Source organism: Macaca thibetana, chromosome 13 (genome assembly GCF_024542745.1).
Source record: "Macaca thibetana thibetana isolate TM-01 chromosome 13, ASM2454274v1, whole genome shotgun sequence".
NCBI classification, from domain to species: Eukaryota; Metazoa; Chordata; class Mammalia; order Primates; family Cercopithecidae; genus Macaca; species Macaca thibetana.
Window position 1 is genome coordinate 95074929 of NC_065590.1, and position 15716 is coordinate 95090644.

Consider the following 15716-nt stretch of genomic DNA (forward strand, 5'->3'; position numbering starts at 1 on the left):
CAGAGCTGGCATTGAATTCACTCCCTGCCAAGTCCTGAGCAAGCTTAGCAGTAGGTTTAAGGCTGCTTCTCAAATTGTATGAGATGCTGATTGAAGATCTCAGTTGAAAACAGGCTTTGTACACGCAGAGCACACCCACAGTGGCTTTAATCATGGTCCAAAGGAAAGGGAACTTGTTTTGTTTTGTTGCACTGAGGGTATGCCCACATCCTCTGCAGGCCAGTGGCGGCAACGCCTAGCTGGGAGCAGCAGAAACCCTCTGGGGTGTTCATCCTTCCACGCATGCAAATGAGAAGTGAAAATAGATTCCTCTTGTCTCCTTGAAATACCACTTTTTTTCTCCCCCGTTTCCTCTTCCCCTCTCTCTCCCTTTTGGAGTCCTTAGCGGTTGTGATCTCCGAGATGCTAGAACTCATCATGACCCTCTATCATCTTCTAGATGTTCTTTGCTCTTCCTAAATAGAGGGTCATGATGGTTTTATTTAAAAAAAAAATGGCAACTATCATTTCATGGGTACTAAGAAGGGCTAAGTGATTTCTTTATATTGATCCCAATTCACACAAGGTAGACTTTATGATTCTTACTGTAGATGAAGAAACTGAGTCTGGAGAGGCTACTAAATAGTGGAACTCAAATTTGAAACCAAATTCATCTGGCTCCCAAGACCAAGCTTCCCTAAGCATTACTTCCAATATGGGGAGATGGGAGCCCAGCCTATACTTTACCATAAAGGACTAGACACATCTCCAGTTTTAGAGCATTTGGAGAAGTTCTTAAGTAACGGCAGTGTTTGGTGTTCCCTCCTCTTTCATTTTTTCCATCCAAAAATCCATTTATCTGATCCTGTCAAATGAATATTTTGACCAGCTGCCCTTCTAGGTCCTCAGCTTTTTCACATGCTGTCTCCTGGAATTCCTTTTCCCATCTCTGGAACAGGGCAAATAACTCAAGCAGAAGAGCAAAGAACATTAGATCAAACCCACACTTCCACACGTATAAGCTTTATGAACTTGGAAAAATTATATCACTTCCATGATCCTCAGTCTCCCTTTCTGTTAACCAGGAACTAAGTGATTCTACCGTCTCCCAGAGTTTCCGTGTGAATTACATGACTCCCACCCTGTGAGCCTCAGGCTGTCCTGTAAGTTTAGTTCTGGCCGATTCCTTAGAAGATCCTAGAGAAGGCAATTTAATTTCACGAAGAGATGGAGTTTTAGCATTGATCTGTTCCTTCACCCCACAGACCACACCTGTTTCTCTAAATACTTTTCTGTGTGCCTTGTTCTTTTGAGTGAAATTTACTCCAAAACCTGAAACTCATCCCTGGCAAGGTCTACGGAGCCTTGAATTTCTCAAAGGCACCAACCTCCTGGAATCCCAAGCTTTTTATGAACCTGTATTATAGCATTCATTCTGCCTACAAGTATCTTCCCTCACATCCTAGGTCCATTGAGGGCTAATAGAGCCTGAATCAGGCTGAACCTTACCACATCCCTCAGACACTGCAGTTTGGACTATTGACCCCGCACCTTAGGGACAGGCTAAAGCCTGCTCTATTCTCCTAGCACCACTCCTGTCATCAGAGCAGAACTTTGAGATCAGAAAAACCTGAGCTTAAATTCTGACCCTGTGTTCTCCTCTAGCTATGGAATCTTGGGTAAATTCTTCATTATTGCTAGTTTTATGGTTTTGGTGATTTGACTTTGTGCATATGCAAACCAACTGGCACATCATAAATACTCCTATATTTGTTTTCTATCAAGAGGCATCATCTTTCCCATAAGAGCATTGCGCCAGATCCAGTATCATTTATTTCTTTTCTTTTTTTAATTTGTATAGAGACAGCATCTCCCTCTCTGGCCCAGGACTGGGTGCAGTGGCGCAATCATAACTCACTGTAGCCTTGAACTTCTAGCCTCAAGCAATCCTTCCACCAAGTGGCCTTGAGCTTCTACCCTCAAGCAATCTTCCCACCAAGTGCTGGGACTACAGGGGTGAGACACCACTCCTGGCCTGGTCCAGCATTCTTTATAGCTGAATTTATCCAAATTAAGACAGTTTAGATAAGAAACATTATTTTAAAATGTCTGACATATAATAAGAGCTCGATGAGCAGTTGTTGTTGCTGCTGTATTATTTTATCATCATTGTTATCATCGTCACCATCATTATCTACTAGGTGTGGAGCCTCTTATATGTGCTAAAACCTGTACTGGGCACTTGCAACCACTATTTCTAATCACTGTAACCCTGCAAGGTAGAAATCATTACCCTTTTTCCTACAGACAAGGAAATTGAGGCTCAAGAGAGAAACTAGCCACACAGCTAGTTAAGTGGCCACATCAGGATTGTCTAATGGTATCTAACCAGTACGTAATCTCCCTTTAAGAATCGAGTGAAAGAGAAACATAAAATAATAATAATAATAACAATAATAATAATGGGATTCCTGCTCTCCCACGAGAGTGCTCGGAGGAAAAATTTAAGTACATCCAACTAGGACCCAACTAAGAACCGAGAACGGGGCTGTCTGGAAGAAAGAGGATGCATGTAGGAGAGCTGGGGAACACTTGAGGGCTTGAGCTGTACCTGAAGATGTGTGGGGAACAAAGGAGAACTTCCAGGAGCCTGGGCAAGAGGAGACGGGGATGGGGTGAGAAGCCACCTATACTCACTGAGCATCTACTGTGTTCCTGCCCAGGGTGGACAGCGTGCATGTGAGCTCACTCAATCCCGATAGAAATCCCAGGTGGTTCTCTTTTATCTCGACTTTGCAGAGGAAGTAGCATAGTCATGCAAATAATAAGTATGAAAGCAAAGGTGGAAATGGGGAGGGCATATCCAGGAAATGATTTTACTTCAGCACATCCCCAGGAAGTCCCTTTACCAAGGACTCATGAAGGAGAAATTACCAGGTCACTTTTGCCCTAAGTGCAGCATACTGTTTCTGGATTTCATTTTGTTCTCAATATTTGTCTGCTCAGCCTGTGTGGTGAGCTTCACATGTAGAACAAAGGTGTCCATTCTTTTTCGATTCGATAGTGTAAATCTCATGATTTCATTCTTTCCCTCAACCAAGCAACCAATCTTCACGGACCTTCTCTTACTGTGTGGCTCCACTCATAGAGGCTGCGACATAAAGATCAGTCACCCCAGAGACCCTGCCTTCAAAGCTGCTCTGCCACGGCTCCTGCACTCACGCGAAATGTTGTGCTGTCGCCAAATGAACATAATGACGAGTGCATTGAATGTTAATTACAGCATGGAGTAAACTCAGCTATATACCATGTTTCATTGTCTACTTTTCTTGATTGTCCAATCTGTAACCCACTGACCAGCCATAAATACTTATAATTATTTTCTTTCATCATGCTCAAAACCACTAATTAGAGTAATTACGGCAAAGTATAGTTAACATGAATCAAGCTGGCATGAAGCAAATCATACCCTAGTCCCCATTTTGGTTTTCCTTGAGGTTCCTCAGTCTTGTCTTAGTTTCCCAGGCCAAGATCCACCCAATGTGCTGAAACGTTTCAATTACCTGGCTAGGCCACACCCTCCTATCCACCGTGACTTTAGGCAGGGTAAAGCTTGATAATAAATGAATATTTCCATAGATTCATATTTGGCTGGTCAGATCTCTGATAATTTCCAACTCCCTTGTAACCAGCTACGCTCTCTCATCTCATGTAGCTTAATTTTATGGCCTGAATTCCAGGCCTGAAGGCTTGAGTGTCCGTTGCTTTGTCATGATAGTCCCATTAGCATGAAGATTTATTTTTAAAGACATTGCCCCGGCACACAAAGAGAAATGGTGTACAGTAACAAAAGAGCCCAGCCCATAAGACACACATGCGGTGCAAGGCCCCTGGCACTCGTTCACTGTGTAGCATGGTGGAGTCACTTCAACCCGCTGAGCCTGGGATTCCCCGGCACTACAGGTCAATGCTAATACCTGTCTCAGAGGATGGGTGAGGTGTGGACGCGAGGGTGCCTTATCAACTGCTAAGCACTCTCCAGTTGGAATTATTTTTACTCTGTAAAGCTCTGGCCATGTTGTGAATAGGGAAAGAAGTACTAGAGTCCATAAGGAAAGAAATGCATTTCATGGCAGATGCTCTGATTTTAAGTTCATAGGTGTTTCAGTGGTGGTGATGGTGGTGGTGGTGGTTCATTTTTGGTGGGTTTATTCTTTCAGAAAATCCACCTGCATCCTCAATCATCCTCAATCATCCTCACTCATGCCCTAAAATGAGTCTACACAGAGCAGGCTGGCAGGTCCCATTCCTTGCCCTAAGGTGGTGGCACTTGCCTGATCTGCATGTGACATTCCAGACACATCTGCTCCTGCTGCTCCCCCACACCCCACTAACATGGTCATAGCCAAGGCTGCCACTCGGAAGCCAATTTACAAGGAAGCCCATGACTCTTAGGCTCTAGGACCCTTCACTTAGGCAGACCCTTTCCAAAGCCCTAAACCCCATTTTGTATTCACAATTTTGTATTCTGTTATGGATGAACTGTGTACCCCCAAATACATATATTGAAGCCCTAACCCCAAGTACATCAGAAGGTGACTGTATTTGGACATACAGTCTTTAAAGAGGTAACTAAGTTAAAATGAGGTTACTAGGGTGGGTCCTAATCCAATCTCACTGGTACCCTTGCAAGAAGAGATTAGTATATACATCTACTATGTACCCACAAAAATTAAAAATTATAATAGAATAAAATAAAGAGAGGTTAAGATGCAGACACACAAAGGGATGGCCACATGAGGACACGGGGAGAAGACAGCATGTGCAATCCCAGAAGAGAGGCTCAGAAGAAACCAACCCTGCTGACACCTGGAGCTCAGACTCCCAGGCTCCAGAATCTCTGCTGCTTCTACAGTGTCTGTTGTTTAAACCACGCAGCCTGTGGTACTCTGTTTCAGCAGCCCGGGTCATTTGTCTATTCCCTTTTTTTAAAGGTCGCCAAAAATGTAAAAACACCAAGCACCACGGAGCCTGATCCACCTCAACTTGCTGTGAACACATGATTGGCTCACACGCCAATGTCGGGCCAGAGCTGATCAGAAATGGAGGTGTGGGAAGACAGTGGGAGAGAGATGCATTTTACTGCAGAGTGAGAACAAGATCTTCCTATGGGGAAGGGAGAACAGTTCCTGAAACAAAGGGCCGGTCCTCAGTTTGACGCAGTTTCCTTCAGGGTGGACCTGTTCTCGAGTCCTGTGCCATGCACATCCCCCACTCAGCTTCTGGTTCATTCAGTCACATGTGCCAGACACCCCGTGTGCAGGTGCCCAGCACCCATCCCTACTCCACCAGTGTGAGTTCTCTTTCCCTAGGTCTCTGAAAAGAAGGGCCAAGCAGAGCTGGGAAAGGGCTCCCACCAAAGTGACAACTGCAGAGAATTAAAGCAATTTCTGGAAGCCTTTCTAAAATTCCCAGCTCATAGGGCAAAGGCCTATCAAGGTTCTGATTTAGGAAAATTACAGGCTGCTTAGCTTCTCAAGTTATCTTATAATCACTGAGTGGAGAGAGAAGCAGATGTTGGCATCTACCTGAGAACTATAAAAGGGAAAACAGAGGGCAGATATTAAAAACATGTATTATTTCTCAGAAGGAAAAATAGGTCTTCAAATATGACAGTTGGCATTTGGGTGGCACAGTGTGTAAAACACTCTCACCTTCTCTGTCTCATGTAATGGTCACAATGACCAGACAAATCAATGACCTTACCTTATCATTATCCCCTTTTACTAGATAAGCAAACGGAGCCCCAAGTCTGCACAAACAGTAACATCATTGAAATCTGGTCCTTTGAATCCAAACTCCTTTGTCATCATAGCATGCATTTATATATATAGCCCCTCCTACGTGTGCCTGTGAAATACTTTGTGCTTACTATTTTTAATGAGAAAAACCATAAAATGACTTTTTTTAGTCAAAAACACATCAGGGATCTGTGTTTCCTAATATTCAGGATCCAGCTGACCCCTTAGGCCACTTGGCACTTGACTTCGGAGTCCTCCCAGGTGAATGGAGCCCTCCTCTTCCTCTCATCTGTGCCCCACGCCCTATAGTACCTGGCACACCAAAGGTGTCCTCAAAGTTTGCTAGGCCCTGATCTCCCTGCCTGTGGTTTCTCAGATCCTGGCCCACCCTTGGCTTCAATTCCTGCCCTCAGCCCCTCACCCAACTACCCTGCTCCCAGAATTCCATCCTTCCACCTAGGACTTCCTGCCCCTCCATCCTCAACAAGCAGCTGGGGATGAGAGCCCTGCTGCCTCTGATCTGACCACTGCAGGTGACACCCTCTTATGACTCCCCGCTGCAGCCTTCCACCCACCTGATCTGGGCCCTTCTTCTCCTCTTACAGGCCCTGGTGGTTCCAGTATCTCTGTCATGATGAAGCAGACCACCCACCTCTGGTTCTGCCAGGCAGGCCCTAGCCCTCCCTAATAATGAGAATAAAAATAACTGCCATTTACGGAGTCCTTACTATGAAACAGATATGCAATGGACTGAGTGTTTATGTCCTGCCCAAATTAATATGCTGAAATCCTAACGCCAAGATGGTGGTATTAAGAAGCAGGATATCTGGGAAGCCATTAGGTTGTAAGAGTGGGATTCTCCTGAATAGGACTGGTACCCTTATTAAAGGGACTCCGGAGGGCTCTCCTGCCCTCTCTCCACCATGTGAGGACACCATAAGAAGACAGGAGTCTGCAGGCTGGAAGAGGACCCTCACCAGAACCTGACCCTGCTGGCACCCCGATCCTGGACTTCCAGCCTGCAGAACTCTGAAAAATAAATTTCTGCTGTTTATAAGCCACCCAGGCTATGGCACTTCATTATAGCAGCCCAAACAGACTAAAACACAGATATTATAAAAAGTGCTTCCTATCCATCATCTCATTCAATCCCCAACAGATCTATGATCTTGTAAATGGTATGTGTGTGTGTATATATATATATATCTTTTTTGATTAATACTTTTAATTACATGATTGTAATTATACAATTTCCACTATTTTATATTTTGTATAAAACCAGTTCCAACTCACATGATTTTCAAATGTGACAATACGTATCAAACTACATATATATGCAAAGTTTACAGGCCATTAGGAAGCTTTATCTTTTTTTTTTTTTTTTTTTTTTTTTGGAGACGTAGTCTCGCTCTGTTGCCCAAGCTGGAGTGCAGTGGCCGGATCTCAGCTCACTGCAAGCTCCGCCTTCCGGGTTCACGCCATTCTCCTGCCTCAGCCTCCCGAGTAGCTGGAACTACAGGCGCCCGCCACCTCGCCCGGCTAGTTTTTTTGTATTTTTTAGTAGAGACGGGGTTTCACCGTGTTAGCCAAGATGGTCTCGATCTCCTGACCTCGTGATCCACCCATCTCGGCCTCCCAAAGTGCTGGGATTACAGGCTTGAGCCACCGTGCCCGGCCAGGAAGCTTTATCTTAAAAATATCTTCAGGAAAATAAACATGCATTCAACCAGTTCTCTTGGATTTAAAACATATGATTAGAAATATACACTATAAAAATCAGGACAATGATTGATCAGTACTATCAGTTACATTTTAAAATGGTATATATTTTAGCCCCTGGGTTAGATACTATAAGCTGCATTTCACGAAGGAGGAAACTAAGGCATAGGGAAGGGAAAGGGTGTGGTTCAGGGACAGGCAGCCAGGAACGGAAACAGACCCCTGATGTGCCCTGCTATTTGCAGTGCCTCACATCTACAGATGCAGAAACAAAGTCAAGGCTTGTAATGGTATGAGCAAAGCCACACACTTCACCCTGAGCAGACCCAGGGCTCTCATCTCAGGCTATCTGCCCCCAGGAATGGGGCTCTGCCCTCCATCTTCTGCTATCTTCCTACGTGGAGAGGGTTTGGGGCAAGGTTATGGCTCTCAGAGTGTGACCAGGATAAACTGAGTCTGGGGCTGTGCTTAGATCATTCAGTTCAGCTGGTGTTTTAAGAGGCAGGGTAGAGTCAGGGAGCTGGGCCAGCCATTGGGGTTTGTCCAAGGAGAAGTCACATGACATGGTTCAAGAAGGAAGGAGGAAACGGATAGGGCCTGAGCTGGGGAAAAGGGAGAGGAGAACTGGGCAGCCCAGACATGAGCAGGGACCAGGTACAGGTGCCACTGATTAGTTTCTCCAATGCAAACATGTTGCTTTGGGTTCACGGGCTCAATTAGACATAGAGTGACCCTCCCTGAGCCTTATTGTAAAGGACCCACAGAGGGCCAAGATCCCCTTAGGATCCAAAAGATCTCACCCGTAAGTATTGAGACATCATCTAAACCCACTTAATAAACCGTAGACTGCCTGAATGGAGAATTTGGCTTTTATAGCCTCCCCTGCATCTCTGCCCAAAGCGAACCTGGAAGGGCCTGTAGAAGAGGAATGCTGGAGTCAATCAGCCCAGCCTGGCTCTGAAGGAAGGTCTGGCCTGCACTTGCACACCTGGACCACATAATTATGACTCATACCTTTATTCCAAATAGAAGATCTGAAACCCCACCAAGGTCTGTTTTGGGGTTTGTTTTGATGGAGTAACATAGCCACACCCCAGGGGCTTGGCTCACTCATTCATGGAGACAAGTCTTGGAAAATGTTTTATGTTTGCAAATCTTTGAGCTTGATGAGCTGTGACGATGTTTGCCCAACACAACCGGTCCTGTGTACTCAGGGTTTGGGCATTGCTCACACACCAGTGGCATTTCAGCACATGCTACACCCATAAATATAGATAGCATCTGCCCTGAAGGGTTCAAGGGCTTTGTTATGGTTGTTATCATGGCGGGTTGTGGTTTTCTTTTATTTTATAAAACCCACAAAATGATTGTTATGCTTTTCTAACAACAACAATACAATGTTGTTAAAAAAATTTGAGCTGGGTTTCAGATGGCCCGGGTACAAGGCCCAGCTCTGAATTTACTCTCTTTGTAACCAGGAAGAAGTCAACAAACTGCTGTGAGTCTCAGATTTCTCATCTGTAAAATGGGGATGACAATATTCATTTCATGGGTTGAGTGTTTGCCCTTCCTGTTTCCCATGGATAAGGCCCCAAATCAAAGCATTCAGGAAAGTATAATGCGAATTGCAAATCGCTGTCTAAGTGGGATATATGCCATTTTTTCTCCATTTTGAATTCAATGAGATACGCTACACTAGGTCAGGTGACACACGCCTGAAAGTTACAGCCATATACATAATTGGATATGTCAGAAGAAAGTCTCTAATCTGGAAGTTTACCTATGAGGCTGTAAGAACAAGCTATTGCCTCCTTTGTATGCACCAGGTATGACTAGCCATTGGGAATGCAGCACTAAGTAGCACGCTTCTTCCCCAGAGTGAAATCCACAGTCCAAACTTTAAGTGAATAACTAGAACCTAAAAGTGTTCAGAGCTGTCATAATGGAATGGTACCAACACTATGAGGAATGAAAGAAAAGGCCCTCCTAGAGGAGGGGACAACTGTGCTGGATGCTAAAAAGGGAGGAGAAACTTGCTAATAAAGCCAGTAAGTCAGTAAACACAAGACAAAGAAAGAAAATGGCCCAGGCATCGCAGAGGAGTACGCCGAGAAAGACGTGGGCTTCCTTCCATAGTGCTGGGTCGGTGGAGAAAGGGGAGCTGCGATGATGTACGAGGGGGTAGCCCAGCTTTCCTGACCCACCCAGCCACCTCGCTTGGTGGGAGAGAGAGAGGTAGGAAGGTGGGAGATTTCAAGGAGAGGTGATGAGGGGTGAGAAGGGGCAAAAGACTGGGTGTGACAAGGGGCTGCTGAAGAGACACGTGGTCAGGAAAGGCTTCACCCACTCAGGAGTGAAGGGAAGAGGTGAAGCCGCCTCCACTTTGCCATGCCCCACTTTATCTTCAGGTCTTGATGCCTGGCAAGGCACCAAGCTGCTCAGAAGCAAATGAAAAGAAAGAAGCGAACTGAGAACGGCCCAAACGTGAGCGTCAGCTTTGTAGGAGGTGGGCTCCAGGAAACGTGTGACTGACTCTGCAGCTAGTGTTCCCAAGGTGACATCACGTAAAGGAAAGTTCAAGTTTCAGTGTCGCAGAGTAATTTTATTGCCCCCTTTTTGCATCTTCGCTGGTGGCTTTCGAGCCATCTTCTCTCAGCTCTCATCTTCTCCAGCTGCGGAGTAAACCAAGGCATGAGAATGGGCAGCTTGGGCACATTCGCTGGGCCTCTTTCCCTCTGGTGGATGAAGTGCCTTCTCCTTAAACCAGAACCATCTGTGAAAAATGACTGGGAGGCACAAAAAGTGCTGGAACCACAAAATTCCAGCTTTGGTTTTGGCTTTCTGGCAACAAAAGAATAAAAACACAGTTCTTATTTCTCCAAATATTTCCTTCTCCACTGTCTGCTCCGGCCTGACTTCAGTCCCCGACGAGGCAGCACTGATGCCCCTGTGGCCCACTCCCTCTGCTGTCTTTGGAGATATTGCTGGAATGCACGTTAAGGTCATGGTATTGGCTAGGAATAAAATGAGTTTTTCAAAAAGGGCAAACTTCATAAATCCTGGCTCGTTCCCACACAGGTGTATAGAAGAAACAGAAGAAATGCTTTTTTCTGTGTTTCTGTCTTGCCAAGACCCAAAAATGAAAAACAATTTTTTTCCATAGAAGGTGTCTGTTAAGGGACTTGAAGTGAGTCCAGAGAAAGGCAGGTTGTGAGCTATTAAAGTGTCTTGCCCAATATCTGCCAACAATGGCCGTCAAGTCTCCTCACACAGCATCTACCCACGTTATTATAATCAGGGTCTGCCCAGTGCGTCACCTGATGAAGACCACAGCTCGGGCCGACTGGATGGGGTAGAACCAAGATATCTACAGAGATGAGAGAGGGATGTTGGAAAATTCACTCTCCTCCACACCACAGGAAGGTTTAAAGATCCAAACCAAACCAGAGCTCGCTCAAGTGTTAGGAGATGTAAAATAATGTGGTTTGGGGTGCACAAACGTTTTTAGCTATAAATACCTTCTAGATTGTTCCAATGCATTGAGCCAAAACCTAAATGCTGTGAGGTTTCAACCAACCGAATGGTTCCTTAAATAAACACTATGCAAGGACAAAAATTACCAAAGTGAATTTGAAAGAACAGAGACTGACTCTAAACGGATGACCTGAGTGAGGAGGGTGTGTGCAGGCCTTCCATAGCAAGTGTTAGCTGGGGGCCTTTGGCGGGCTAGGCCCTGGTCAAACTCATTCAACTCCACACCTGTGTTCACTCTTCCACCAGAATCCCATAGAAGGACACTGGTGCTCTGCACTGTAAAAAGGAAAAACCCCAAACTCCAGAAAGTTTAAGAAAATCAGCTCCCAACTGGAAGTTGCTTCAGTCTGACTCCAAAGCCTACCATCCTCCACATGGGACCCACTGCCTCCATTCTCTGCATCTGTCTCTCCATCCATGTCTTTGCCTCTTCAGGGCAAAGGCACTGTCCCCTTTACCTAACGCTTCTCGGTGCCAGGTGGCATCTGGGATATTGGACATTATCTGAGTTTCCTGGGGCCACCATAGCAAATCACCACAGACCTGATGGTGATACACAGCAGACATTTATTCTCTCTCAGTCCTGGAAATTAGAAGCCTAAAATCCAGGTGTCTTCAGCCTTGGTTACTGCTGTGGGCTTTGAGGGAGAATCCATGCCCTGCCTCTCTCCTGGCTTCTGGGGGGTTTACCATAAATCCTTGATGCTCCTTAGCTCATGGACATATCACTCCCACCTCTCCATCTTCGCGTGATGTCTGCTCTGAGTCTGGGTTTGTGTCTTTTCTCCTCTTCTTAGAGGGGCAGCGGTCTAATATGGAATTAGGGCTCATTCTGATTTCATATGACATCATCTTAATTGATTATACCTGCAAAGACCCAATTTCTAAATCAGGTCACATTCACAGGCACCTGGGGCTAGGACTCCAACATACTTTTGGTGGGACAGAAGTCAACCCATAATAGAGAGAATAAACTTATATTTCTTGAATGAACCAAAAACCAAAAAGATCCTCCAGTGGATGTAGTGTTCTGGGAGCCTCTCTGGACACATCAGGTCCCAGAGCATTGCTGCTCTATCGTCTTCTCATGGCCTGAAGAAACCAGTCAAGCTGCCAAAGCTCGCACCATTCTGGGACCTCCTGTGTCTTGATGGAGTAAGAGAAACATTTTCCCCTATAAGGCAACACACCCCATTCCCTTTCCCCCTAAAAAAAACCAGGACACTTTTACAACTGCACAATGGAGGCAGAAGCTTCCAGAAAGAGTAAATACATGAATCTAAGAGCCGCTTTTTGACCTATGACTTAGAGTCCAGGAAGAATGCTTGTTATCCTGAAAAAAATTCACTCAGCAGGAGTAAACACTAAATCTCATCAAGTTTTTAAATGTAGCAATTACTTGTATAATACCTATCAACGAATGACATTATAAAGAAATACCAGCTTAGGCTTCCACTACTCTGGCTATAAAATCTTTTTTGTTTTGTTTTTTAATAATTGATTTTTCAAGAATGTTATACTTACAGACACATATACATTTTATGTCCTACCTCCAAGATAGCTTCAAATGAGAACGTTACTAGCTAAGAAGCTAACATCAACAAAAAACGTACAAAAAGTGGTTAATAAAGCCTACGTTAAGGGAACAGTAGAAAGTAGCTAAGAAAATGTAAATTCATTCAGGAAATAATCATTTGCATATACTGTTAAATATAATTTCCACCAGGTGCATGAAGCACATGAGTAATTATAGACCAGGAAAAAAAAGTGATAACCTTGTCTCAGCATGGACACCACCTCCTTTGATTATAAGGCAGTGCTTTGAAGAGTTAAATGCCCTCTGCAAATGCCAGGGGCTGGGGTTGCTGTTGCCTAAACTGTTCCTCCTCACAGCCTGGGCTGCACAGAAAGCAATTGCATAGGAGGTATTTTACCCTCCCTTTTCTTTCATCTCCGTGGAAATACATGTTTCATTTAAGCCTGTGGTGCTTGGAACATGTTCCAAAGAACCCTGCGTTCTAACACCAAAATCAAAGAATGCTTGTCTTTTCCTAGCTTGCAGGGAGAACAATAAGTAAACGAATAGAAATTTCTCACTGTTAAGTGTTATTCTATAATTTTTTGTGAAGTGTTATTCTATAATTTTTTCCTAAGCATTTGGAACTCACTGTCTCTAGCCTACTAGGAAGCCCTGGAGATGACCCAGCAAAGGAGCATCATACCACCCCAGAGTCCCCACAGTGCCACATGCAGGCCACCCCTCACTGCCTGCCAGGAGGGGTAATGCCAGCTTGCATTTGCTTATCAATCCCCCCACCCCACTCTGAGGGCGATGACAGCAGGGGCCCTCTGGGCACTAGTGCGTGTCCCAGGTCTTGGCACCTGTGAGCTGGCAGTGCATGTTTGCTGTAAGAATGAGCAGATAAAAATGCAAATAAAAGCCACAATGAGATCCACCTTGCACTCATGTGAATGGTCACTATCAGAAAATGCACACACACACACACACACACACACATAAAATAACCATTGGCAAGGCTGTGGAGAAGTTGAGACTCTTGTGCATTGCTGGTAGGAGAGTTAAATGGTGCAGCCATTTGTGGAAAACAGTATGGCGGTTTCTCAAAAGATTAAATATGGAATTTCCATATGATCTAGAAATTCCACTTCTGGGCATATTTCCAAAAGAATTGAAAGCAGGGTCTCACACAGACACTTGTGCATCCATATGCATGGCGGAATTATTCACAATAGCCAACAGATGGAAGCAACTCAAATGTTCATCAGTGGATCAACAGAGAAACAAAACGCGCCACATACATACAATGGAATATTATTCAGTCTTCAAAGGGAAAGAAACTCTGACATACCACAACACAGATGAACCTTGAGGACATTATCCTAAGTGGAGTAAACCAGACCCAGAAGGACAAATATGGTATGACTGCACTGATATAAGTCACCTAGAGCAGCCAAATTCATAGACAAGAAGAGTAGAATGGTGGTTGCCTGGAGTTGGAGTGAGGAATGAGGAACTCTTATTAAATGGGAACAGGGTATCAGTCTGCGATGATGAAAAGACTTGTGGAGATGGATGATGATGGTTGAACAACAATGTAAATGTATGTAATGCCACTGAGTGGCACACTTAAAATTGGTTAAATTGTACATTTTATGTTAGGAATAGTTTACCAAAATTATTTTAAAAGAAGCAGATGATGAATGTCAACATTGAATGCATTCTGTCATAAGCACATGGCTTCTAGCAGCCCCATCACCTAACAAGCTTTAGAAATTTGACTGCAGTTGGTAAAGTGCAACTGGTAGTTATTTTAAGAATGTTAATTTAAAAAACAAACTATAACTTGTTTTTAATACAGAGCTCTAGAAAGCCAGAAAACATTGGCTCATAATCCCATTATTCAAATAATACCAATTGACCATACATATATATATATATATATATATTTGGTTTTTTTTTTTTTGAGATGGAGTCTCGCTCTGTCGCCCAGGCTGGAGTGCAGTGGCGCAATCTCGGCTAACTGCAAGCTCCGCCTCCCGGGTTCACGCCATTCTCCTGTCTCAGCCTCCTGAGTAGCTGGGACTACAGGCACCCGCCACCACACCCAGCTAATTTTTTTGTATATTTAGTAGAGATGGGGTTTCACCATCTTAGCCAGGATGGTCTCGATCTCCTGACTTTGTGATCCACCCACCTTGGCCTCCCAAAGTGCTGGGATTACAGGTGTGAGCCACCACGCCCGGCTCCAATTGACCACATTTTTTAAAGTAAAAATACTACCCTGCACTGGATGAGGCTGCTCAGTGGTGTGCAATGTTATAAAATGAAAAGTACATGCATCTTTCCCTTCCTGGTCCCTCCCCCAAACGATAATCACTATTATCAGGTGCTTAATGCATCCTTTTAAGAATAGCAACAACATACACTATGCTTAGACTTAATGTTATGCTAACACATGTGAATGCACTTATAATTTTTAATTTTCACTTGGCATGTTTACCTTTACATTGTGTTTTTATACATTTTATTTTATATTTACATGTTTTAAATGTGTGTATGATGAGATTTCACTTCATGGTCTGTGTTTCTGAAACACATGGTTTTGTGGAAGCTCTGATTTGTGTTGGGGGGAAATTATACAATTTGGTCCATATTGTGTGCATTTTACAGTATTGTGAATCTTGCCCTGAAAATATTTTTAGGGGTTTTTCCATATTAAGATATACGAAGCTACTTGATGACTGTTTAGTATTCCTGATTAAACATTTAGGCTGCTTCCAAGCTTGTTTTCCTTTTTTTTTTTTTTTTCTTCACTCTAGCAAGTATTCATAGCAATGAAATTTGTAGATCAAAATATGAGCAATTTGTGTTTTAGCAGACATTGGCAAATTACAATCCATAATAGTAGCAACAACCTGCACTCCCATAATTTGTGAGAGTATCTGTTCTCCACCCCATCAGCCAGTCACTAGCAGCACTTCCCATGAGCTAGTGTTTTAATGTTTACCTTCCTAAGAAAAAAACACGGTAATTCATAATTTTTATTTGCATCTCCTTAACTAAGAGATGTATTGAACACCTTTTAAATGTACTTGTTCATATTCTTTATTGGCTTTTCTATTAATTTATAAATGTCTTATTGGTGGGCTCTTTAAAGATGA

At 43.9% G+C, this 15716-nt stretch overlaps 1 non-coding gene across 1 annotated transcript; it reads left to right on the forward strand.

Annotated features, from left to right (window-relative positions):
* Window positions 1-15106: 15106 nt before the first annotated feature.
* Window positions 15107-15176, forward strand: LOC126934534 (small nucleolar RNA SNORD18). The gene has a single exon (XR_007718999.1). It is a non-coding gene; the product is annotated as a small nucleolar RNA SNORD18 (small nucleolar RNA).
* Window positions 15177-15716: the final 540 nt, after the last annotated feature.